The sequence below is a fragment of the Aquarana catesbeiana genome, linkage group LG04 (genome assembly GCF_042186555.1).
Source record: "Aquarana catesbeiana isolate 2022-GZ linkage group LG04, ASM4218655v1, whole genome shotgun sequence".
NCBI lineage: Eukaryota > Metazoa > Chordata > Amphibia > Anura > Ranidae > Aquarana > Aquarana catesbeiana.
The window spans coordinates 54401110-54411103 of record NC_133327.1 but is presented as its reverse complement, the minus strand read 5'-3'; the positions used below and the strand labels follow the sequence as shown (position 1 = coordinate 54411103).

The 9994-nt window shown below is 47.8% G+C and overlaps 1 pseudogene; it reads left to right on the top strand.

Annotated features, from left to right (window-relative positions):
• Positions 1–9348: 9348 nt before the first annotated feature.
• Positions 9349–9480, top strand: LOC141141947 (U2 spliceosomal RNA; annotated as a pseudogene).
• The last annotated feature ends 514 nt before the right edge of the window (positions 9481–9994 follow it).

Here is a 9994-nt window from a genome sequence, read left to right as displayed (position 1 = left end):
CCAGCCCCTCCCACTTCACATTCCTCACCTGTCATGCTGACCTCTAGTCTCTGCCCCCCAACCATGCCATGAACTGAATGGGTGGCTGCAAAGAGGCTGAGTGAGCGGCTGAGGGGCTCCAGGAACAGCCCATCTGGGCAGCCACAGGTTTCAGAGACAGCCCTGCTGGGCGGCCACGAACAGGCTGGGAGAGTGGCACAGGCTTCAGGAACAGCCCAGGCTTTGGTTACCCCTGGCAAATCATCATTCGACCCCCGAGGGGGTCCCAACCCCCAGGTTGAGAACCACTGCACTATGGTTTTGGCTGAGTAGAAGTGTTTCCGTGCACCAATGACATTGCAACAGTGGGTATAAGGTCTTCGGGAAGAGGGCGGGCGGCCATCAACTTCCTGATGAAGCAAAATGCATAGAGGTCAGATTGCCATCGCTATTCCCGTGGACCGCATGTGACGTCACGTCTGTTTGAGCAGTGAGACGCACGCCGAAATCTGGTGAGACAAACGGCGCCTTTGTCTGTACAATTGTAACAGCAATGTGATGGATATTATCCTTTGAACGAAAACGTTTATGCTGGTCGAGCTGGTTGCCGGTCTGGGCACACTGACAGCATATATTTGGGGATTGGTTTTAAAAGGGAACTTTAAAAAAAAAAAAATTATGTTGCACTTTCACCGTGTTCATCTTTTTTTGGGTGATTGATGTATATTCTGCTGAGGGGAAGGAGCTGGAAAGGAGAAAACTTGGAACCCCATGCTGGGAGATTGTAATAATATCATTACACAGGCTTTGTGGTTCAACAGGCTTTTGGGTTCTTATTAGTGAGCATTTGCATTATTGGTGGTGGAGCACATTTTTTTCTTGGAATCATAAAAAGATACACTGAGGATTGGAATCATTTAATTAAAGTGCAAGGATTTGGAAATGGTTACAGTTGAATAAGGACTTTAACCTACATACTTTTACAGCACTCTTTTATCTTTGATATGTACAGTATATGCACTAAGCTATTTTTTCACAGCATCCTTGTGGACATTTTGTGCGATTTTTTTTTTTGTTGTGCATTTTTTTTTGCGTATTTTGTTTTTGGCATTGCACATTAGTGATTATAATATTATTTTGAATGTATATACACTAAGTCAGGGGTCAGCAACCTTTTTCTACTTAAGGGCCAGATTCAATGTATGTGAATGCATGGAGGGCCGCATTCACTCGCTAATAAATTAAGTTGGGGGATACAGGAGGGGATACAGTGGGAGGAGGTGGCTGTGGGCAGGGAGGATACAGAAGTGGCTGTGGACAGGGGGGTACAGAGGTGGCTGTGGACTGGGGGGTACAGAGGTGGCTGTGGACAGGGGGGAATACAGAGGTGGCTGTGGACAGGGGGGTACAGAGGTAGCTGTGGACTGGGGGGTACAGAGGTGGCTGTGGACAGTGGGGTAGACAGAGGTGGCTGTGGACAGGGGAGTACAGAGGTGGCTGTGGACAGGGGGGTACAGAGGTGGCTTAGGACTGGGGGGTACAGAGGTGGCTGTGGACAGGGGGGATACAGAGGTGGCTGTGGACGGGGGGGGTACAGAGGTGGCTGTGGACTGGGGGGGGATACAGAGATGGCTGTGGACACGGGGGGTACAGAGGTGGCTGTGGACAGAGGGGGATACAGAGGTGGCTGTGGACAGGAAGGGGGGGATACACATGTGGCTGTGGACAGGGGGTACAGAGGTGGTTGTGGACAGGGGGGGTACAGAGGTGGCTGTGGACGGGGGGGATACAGAGGAGGCTGTATACAGGGGGGGTACAGAGGTGGCTTTGGACAGGGGGGGCGGGGATGCAGAGGTGGCTGTGGACAGGGGGGAAGGGATACACTGGTGGCTGTGGACAGGGGGGAAGGAATACAGTGGTGGCTGTGGACAGGGGGAAGGGGATACAGTGGTGGCTGTGGACAGGGGGGAGGGGATACAGTGGTGGCTGTGGACGGGGGGAGGGGATACAGTGGTGGCTGTGGACAGGGGGGATACAGTGGTGGCTGTGGACAGGGTGGATACAGAGGTGGCTGTGGACAGGGTGGATACAGAGGTGGCTGTGGATGGGAGGGACAACAATCCTGCACGTACAGAAGTAGCACCTTGCTGGGGCCTTTCCCTGTAAGGTTGTTCTCCTGTTGAAGTCTTGGGGTCTGCCATTTGAAATTACAACTACTTAAGGGTGTCCTGGCCCCAACCCTCTTTTCCCCTGCAAAAATACAAAAAAAGGACTGTGAAAGAAATAAAACCTCTTTTACATCCAAGAAGTGTCTGGCGCCCAATGACTTTTACCATCTTTGCACCCACTATGTCTCACGACCCACCTTATCTTGAAGGATGTCAGTTGTTCTTGGCCTTGAAGGTTCCCATTAGACTAGAAGAGGTGAGAGATTCTGCTACACGCGCTATAAACAACAATCTCTTAATTAGCACTAATATGAAAAGCACCATTAATCGTGTTCACTAACTCTCACCAGTAACTGACCAGTTGGGGGCATTTCCACAGCATATGAAGTAAATTCTCCAGAGATTGTCGGCAGCGTGGGCATTCTGGGGTGTCCTGCCTGCCCCACTTAAATAACTTACCGTTGTCCTATATGTCCTTTGTATGATAAACAATTGAGACAGGCGTTATGTAGATAATAGATATACAAACAGTACCCGCTCTAAAATAGTCTGCTAAACATCATCTGAGATGGCACCCAAGTCTTTCTCCCACCCTCTACTGCCTGGGCCAGTGGAGATATCTTGATAATTGGTCATTAGTTGGCTATATAGAGATGAGATAAGGTCTTTTTTCTCAGTAACCACTGCCAGTGAGGTTAAAAGTGACATAGGTCGTATGACTATTTCAGCACGTTTAAACTGAGCCTGTAGTGTGTGCCGTATTTTTGTGGATATTTAAAGAAAATGTGGCGGGGCAATTGGTAAGATTTCTGACGATCCTGAAAGGATTTCAGAACAGTTTGGGAATAAAGCTGGACAATATACTGGAGCCCTTGAGAATGCCAGCATTCAAACCCCTCCAGTTTACAGAGCTCTTCATAGTTTCTGTTCCCCCAGAGCGGTGAGTAATTTGAAGCCCCTTCGTGTTTCTGTATATGACTCATTCCCTGCCAGACTTTATTCATAAGTACCAATGTTCGGCCAAATTGGTCATGGGCAAAATTTAACGACTCTAGCTGGGCCAGGAGGTGATATTAGGGATAATGACTCAAAATCAGGGTCTGTATAGGATCTTGCCAGTACATTACTTCCTAACCAGCGAAATGCTGAAGTTAGGAAACAATAAAGTATAGTCTCCGCTGAGGCACCGCCATCCACCCCCGTCCTTGGATAACTGAAGAATGGAGAGTTTAATCTTGGGGTTTTTTGCCTTTCATAACAATATAGGGAACAGTGGATCTATTTTTTTTAACCATTTAAGGCAGGGGTCGTCAACCCCCGGGCCGCGGCCCACTACCGGGCCGTAGCGTCTCTGCAGCCGGGCCTTGGCGGGCGACATGACTATGTAAGGAGGGCGGGCGGACGGGTGAGAGAGAGAGAGCCCGGTGGATCAAAGAGGCAGGTGGGCTGGCGAGCAGAGAGGTGATGCTAGGCGGGCGGCCCACCTAGCATCACTGCTCTTCCACCCTCACAGCATGCGGAATGTCAGAGGTGCGGAGGGGAGCAGAGAGATTACATCATCTCTCACCGCCCACCCCGCATCTCCGCTCTCCTTTCCTTACTCAAGAATGACCACTGAACCAGTGCCACCAATGCAGTGATAATCCACATCTGGTGGCACTGGCAGGTGACGTGGCAAGTGGCATTCCTCATCTGGTGGCACTGGCAGGTGGCGTGGCAAGTGGCAATCCTCATCGGGTGGCACTGGCAGGTGGCGTGGCAAGTAGCATTCCTCATCTGGTGGCACTGGCAGGTGACATGGCAAGTGGCATTCCACATCTGGTGGCAGGCAGCGTGGCAAATGACATTCCTCATCTGGTGGCACTGGCAGTTGACATGGCAAGTGGCATTCCTCATCAGGCGACGTGGAAAGTGGCAAGCTGCATCTGGTGGCAGGCAACGTGGCAAGTGACACACTCAGGGCTCCCACTGATTCTGCATTATGGTGAGTTGAACAATTTCATTTTATATTAAAATGTAATATAAGAAATAATGCGCTTCAATAATTCTGACACCATACCAACCATGGTGCTGTGATGATTGAAGCGCCAACAGCAGAACACCAGTTATTGCCCCGATGAATTGCCAGCAAAAAATCGCTTACTCCCCCCCCGCATGTGCGTACATCCCACCCTCGCCGGGCCTTGGCACAGTTTTCTTCCACGCAGCCGGTCCCAGGTGCCAAAAAGGTTGGGGACCACTGATTTAAGGGATATCCAGATAGGCGAGTTATGAAGGAAGTATAGTAATTGGGGGCCCAGATTATTTTTTAAGATTTGCTCAGCCTACCACCGATAAAGGCAACTTTGTCCAAGTATGACTTTTAAGTTTAAATTTATGAAGAATGGGGGTTCACTCCAGACTCCCCTATTAAAGCCACAGATGACACCCGATTGCCTAATAGCTTCGGCCAATTGTTTGATGGCCAGAGCAAATAATAGTGGGGACAGGGGGCAAACCCTGCCTAGTACCCCTAAATAATGGAAAAAATCTGAAGACTGGGCCATTAATATGCATGTGGGCCCTTGGGGCAGAATAAAGTAACTTAACACAACATATAAATCTATTGCAAAGAACAAACAAACCCCCAGGACCTTCCATAGGTATGTCCACTCAATGCTGTCGAAAGCTTTTACAGCATTGTAACAGAGGGTCCAGGCAGGAGAGGGTGTATATTGATTGGTTTGCGCAAAAGTTATAGCATCTACAAAATAGGGAATAGATTTATGGCATTTTTAATATAATTTTTTTTTTTTTACCAGTAATGGCGATAATCTGTAATTTTTATCTGGACTACAACATTATGACGGACAGATCAGACACTTTTGACACTATTTTGGGACTATTGACATTTATACAACAATCAGAGCTACAAATAGCCACTGATTACTATATAAATGACACTGGCAGGGAAGGGGTTAAACACTAGGGGGGCGATCAAGGGGTTAAGTGTGTTCCCTGGATGTGTTTTAACTGTAGGGGAGTGGGCTCACTACAACATGACAGAGATCACTGCTCCCGATGACAGGTCATGTTGCTAGGCAGAACAGGCAAATGCCTTGTTTCTATAGGCATCTCCCCGTTCTGCTTATCCTCGCCACAATCGCAGGGCCGCCGGGGAACATCAAGTTCACGGGACCTGGGGGAACGCTCCCGCGGAGCGCAGCAGGCGCGCATGCCTGCTAGGTGGCAAATTCAAAGGGACGTACGGGTACACCCTTTTGCCTGCTTGTGCCATTCTGCCAACGTAAATTGGTGTGCAGTGGTCGGCAAGTGGTTAAAGTGCATTTAGGCCCCTTTCACATGGGCTGGATCAGTTTTTTTCTCAGCAGGGGATCCGTTCGCTGATCCCCTGCTGAGCTGAGTGGAGCGGGCGGATGACTAGTCCATGCCCCATCTGCATATGCAGAGTGGACACGGACACAGCCCCCTTTGTTCTATGTGCAGCTAAATATAAATTAACCGGCTGTCCATTTACACAGCTGCCCTCCAATACGATCCAGCGAGCCAGAGGAGAATGGATCCCCTCTCTATTTTTATTTGCCAAATCCAATCAGACCCAGAGGTAGCCGGGTGTAAAAGGAGGAGAATGGAGGGTCCAATTGGGTCCGGCTGTCCATTTTTCAGTCGGACCCGATTGGACCCTCCATCTCTCATGTAAAAGGGGCTTAAGGCAGTCTATATATTTAAATGAGCTTTCTAATCCACCAAAACACTTTAAGAAAGATACATGCACTATTTTTTGCAACACAACACCAATAACTTGTTACTGTACAATGTGGTGCCCTGCAACACAGTTGGATTGCCAAGATTTGTTGGGTGGAATGGCAAAATAGCACCCCAATGTACATAAAGTGCATTATACAGCATTACCAAACCAAAACAGTGTAAACGTAGGCTAAGTTTTCAGTGAGGCAAAAAGGATCAAAGATCCAGTAACAAATGAACATTCACAGGGACACTGTAATGCTGAACTGGAAAATGTAAAAGAGAATACATTGTGCATAAACAGATCAATTTATAGAGGAATTTTTATTTCCAGACAGGGGTACATTCTTGTCTCCTACCATTTAACAGACATGCGATGGGAGGCTTCTGTTAATAATGTAATAATTTAAATAACTATCTACATTCCAGAGGCTGACTGAAATGCAAATCTCTCAGCTGATTGCAAGAACACAATGCTGCTGTGCTGGTTTTTCCATGCTTGCTGGTACTCCACCTTCCAGTGACATGAATGATGGTTCAGACTCGATGACTGTCATATTGGCTTAATTAAAACAAATTTAATTTGTTATTAGGCTTCTTTGTTTTTCCTTTGTTAGTTATTGTGCACAGATTGATATAGGGATGACATTTTTACAAACATAAGGATGTCAGTAGCTGTCTGATCAGAGAACATCCTTCAAATATGCCTAACCATATAGATAAAGTACCAACAATGATCACCTTACCCACTTGTCAGATTTCAGTTTCAACTGTGTTTTCCTCCAATAGACAGATACGGATCAGTCCATCACAGTGAACAGATCAGAATTGCTATATAGTAATTAAAAAACTTTATGCTTATAGTTAATAGATGAGTATTGTGAAGGAACCAGGGTCAGTGCTAGCCTATTTTGCGCCCTAAGCAAGACTAATTGCACCCCCCAGAAAGGGGAGTTGAGGGGGGAGGGAAGAGGGAGGGCTGAGAGTGGACGGGCTGAGAGAGGGGGTGAGAGAGGGCTGAGAAAGAGGGGGGCTGAGAGAGGGAGGGGAGAGGGGGGCTGAGAGAGGAAGGAGAGAGGGGGCTGAGAGGGGGGTTGTGAGAGAGAGGGGAGAGGGAGGGCTGAGAGAGAGAGTGGGTTCAGAGAGGACTGAGAAAGAGGGGGGCTGAGAGAGGGAGGGGAGAGGGGGCTGAGAGAGAGGAGGCTGAGAGAGGGAGGGAAGAGGGAGGGCCGAGAGAGAGGGGGAGAGGGAGGGTGTTGAGAGAGGGGGGAGAGGGAATAAGGCTGAGAGAAAAAGGGGGTTGAGAGAGGGGGCACTGAGAGAGTGGGGGCTGGAAGATGAAGGGCTAAGCAAGGGTGGCTTAGAGAGAAGGGGGGCTTGGAGAGGGGGGCTGAGAGAGAGGGGGGCTGAGAGAGAGGGGGTCTGAGAAAGAGGGGGGTTGAGAAAGAGGGGGGCTGAGAGAGAGGGAAGGGCTGAGAGAATAGGGAGGGCTGAGAGAGAAGGGAGGGTTGAAAGAGAGGGGGGCTGAGAGAGAGGGGAGCTGAGAGAGAGGGGGGGCTGAGAGACTAAGGAAGGCTGAGTGAAGGGGGATAGCTTAGAGAGAAGAGGGGCTGAGAGAGGGGGGCTGAGAGAGAGGGGAGGGCTCAGAGAGCAGGGAGGGGGCTGAGAGAGAGGGGGCTGAGAGAGAGGGGGACTGAGAGAGGGGGAGGGCTGAGAGAGAGCGGGGAGCTGGGTGAGAGGGGCGAGAGTGGGGAGGGCTGCGAGAGTGGGGAGGGCTGCGAGAGTGGGGAGGGCTGTGAGAGAAGGGAGGGGGCTTAGAGAGAGGGGGCTTAGAGAGAGGGGGTGTTGAGAGAGAGGGGGAGCTGAGAGAAAGGGGAAGGTTGAGAGAGCGGGGTACTGAGGGGGGGTGAGAAAGAAGGGAGGGGGCTTAGAGAGAGGGGGCTGAGAGAGAGGAGGGGCTGAGAGAGAGGGAGGGGGGAGATGAGAGAGACCCCTAGCCCTGCCCCTGAAGTCCCTCCTCTGTCCCAGTCTCTGTCTGCAGATCTGCAGGCCAGGTCTGTGTATGATGTTGGACGGTACCTTCCATACCATGATACCAGCTTCGATCCATCCAATTCCAGGGGCCTCCCTCCGCCCCGCCTCCCACTTGTCCTCTGTGACAGCTCTGTGCCCCCAGTGAGCCTGTCCTCCGGCACCAGGCCTTACGTTGGAGCATTCCAGTTTACCAACAGTGAATGACCCAATAGGTGAAAGAACACCAGACATAAAATCAATCATTTGCTCATGTGCTGCTCTATAAATAAGACCCTAGGTACCAGGACTAACAATGGAAGTTCATCAAATTTGTCCAAATAATTATGCCAGCCATCAGGATCAGTGTCATTTATCATTTCAGAAACCTTGTTTGAAAAAAATGTAACCAGTTTAACCTGTTAACCCCTTCTGAATGTAGGATTATAATCAATGATCATTTATTGTGGCTGTGGTGTAGAATGGGAATATCCAACAGTGTCTAGCAAATGGTAACTAGAATCAGCTTTATTGGCCATCTGTATATGGCATCCAAGAAATTGTTCCTAGGTTTAAAGTAGTAGAAGTACTGTAGTTGAGTCTGCCTAACCCTAGTAGGTTTAGATTATTTGTGCTGGCGCAATTCTTTCTTTTATTCTTTCTTTTTCAATTTGTGTTTTCACGCCCTACTCCCTACACTCCCTACACTGGAATTTCAGGTCACTCTTTTTTTGTTTATAGCGCAAAAAATAAAAACCGCAGAGGCTATCAAATACCACCAAAAGAAAGCTCTATTTGTAGGAAAAAAAAGAACATCAATTTTGTTTGGGTGCAACGTCGCATGACCGCGCAATTGTTAGTTAAAACGGCGCAGTGCTGAATCGCAAAAGTGGTCTGGTCAGGAAGGGGGTAAAATCTGAAGCGGTTAAGGACGCTCTATGGTGCGCCAGAAAGCGCCTCATCCACCAGCGGAAGAGGATGTCCATTGAGGACTGTTGTAGACTGGTTCACAGTCTGCTCAGAGACTATAACTTGATAGACTTTTAGGAGGATTTCCCCTTTCCCCACTCTCCCCTGTGTGTCTTTGTCTTTTCAATAAAGCTTCGGGCCTGTGAATTCCCCTTCCCCTATGCCTCTTCCCCACCCCCATCACACCCTTTGCCTGTTGAAATGTAATTTGTTTAAAACGTTACATGACTTGCTTAAGTGATATGTATTTCGTAAAATGCCTTCGGGGTAATGCAGCGTCATGCATGATGTGATGTTTCGAGGGAACCATTACTCTGCACAACACATCAGGCATCATACCGCAGGATGAATGTAATTTATTGTATGCTTGAAACTGTATTGTCATGTAGTGTATTTATGTGCTGCATCGCAGTACAGGGTGGAATGTACCCTGTCAAAGTATTTATTTTTTGTATATTTTAATGCAAAATAAAGTATACATTTTCAATCAAAAAAGCTGTTTTTATCAGTTTAATATCTGATACTTCCCCTATCTGGGGACCATATATTAAATGGATTTTTAGAACAGGGAGATGGAAGAAGAGCTTGCTCTGTCCAAAAAAAAAAAAAAATAATAAAAATTCTAATACAAAGCTGAGTGCAACCCATGTTGAAAAGGTGCAGAGGCGTATTCATACACATCAACACATTTCAGTAAAAACGCATTAGGGGAAAATATGCATAGGCTTAATTCCAGGTGGATTTATCAATGGGATAATTTAACACAGATAATAGAAAAGTTGCAATGAAAAAAGAAATGGCCATTTCTGTTTAGCAGCATTATATGTAATTTTGTAGCAATGTGAATGTTAGCAATAGGTATGTTGTGTATAGTGTCATCAATTCTAGCAACTGTATGAACAGCGGTAGTAATGGTGCAGTACACAGCGCCATCTATTGGTCATTATATTATCTGTTGGCTTTCTTGTTCACGAATGTTGCAAACTCAGTACACACAGTGCCATCTATTGGTTTTAGAATTCTAGTTTCAGCCCTAGGAAGGGATGTAGCAGACTCCATAGCGCCATCTATTGGTTTTAAATTTCAAGTGTCAGCCCTAGGAAGGAATGTTGCAGACTTAG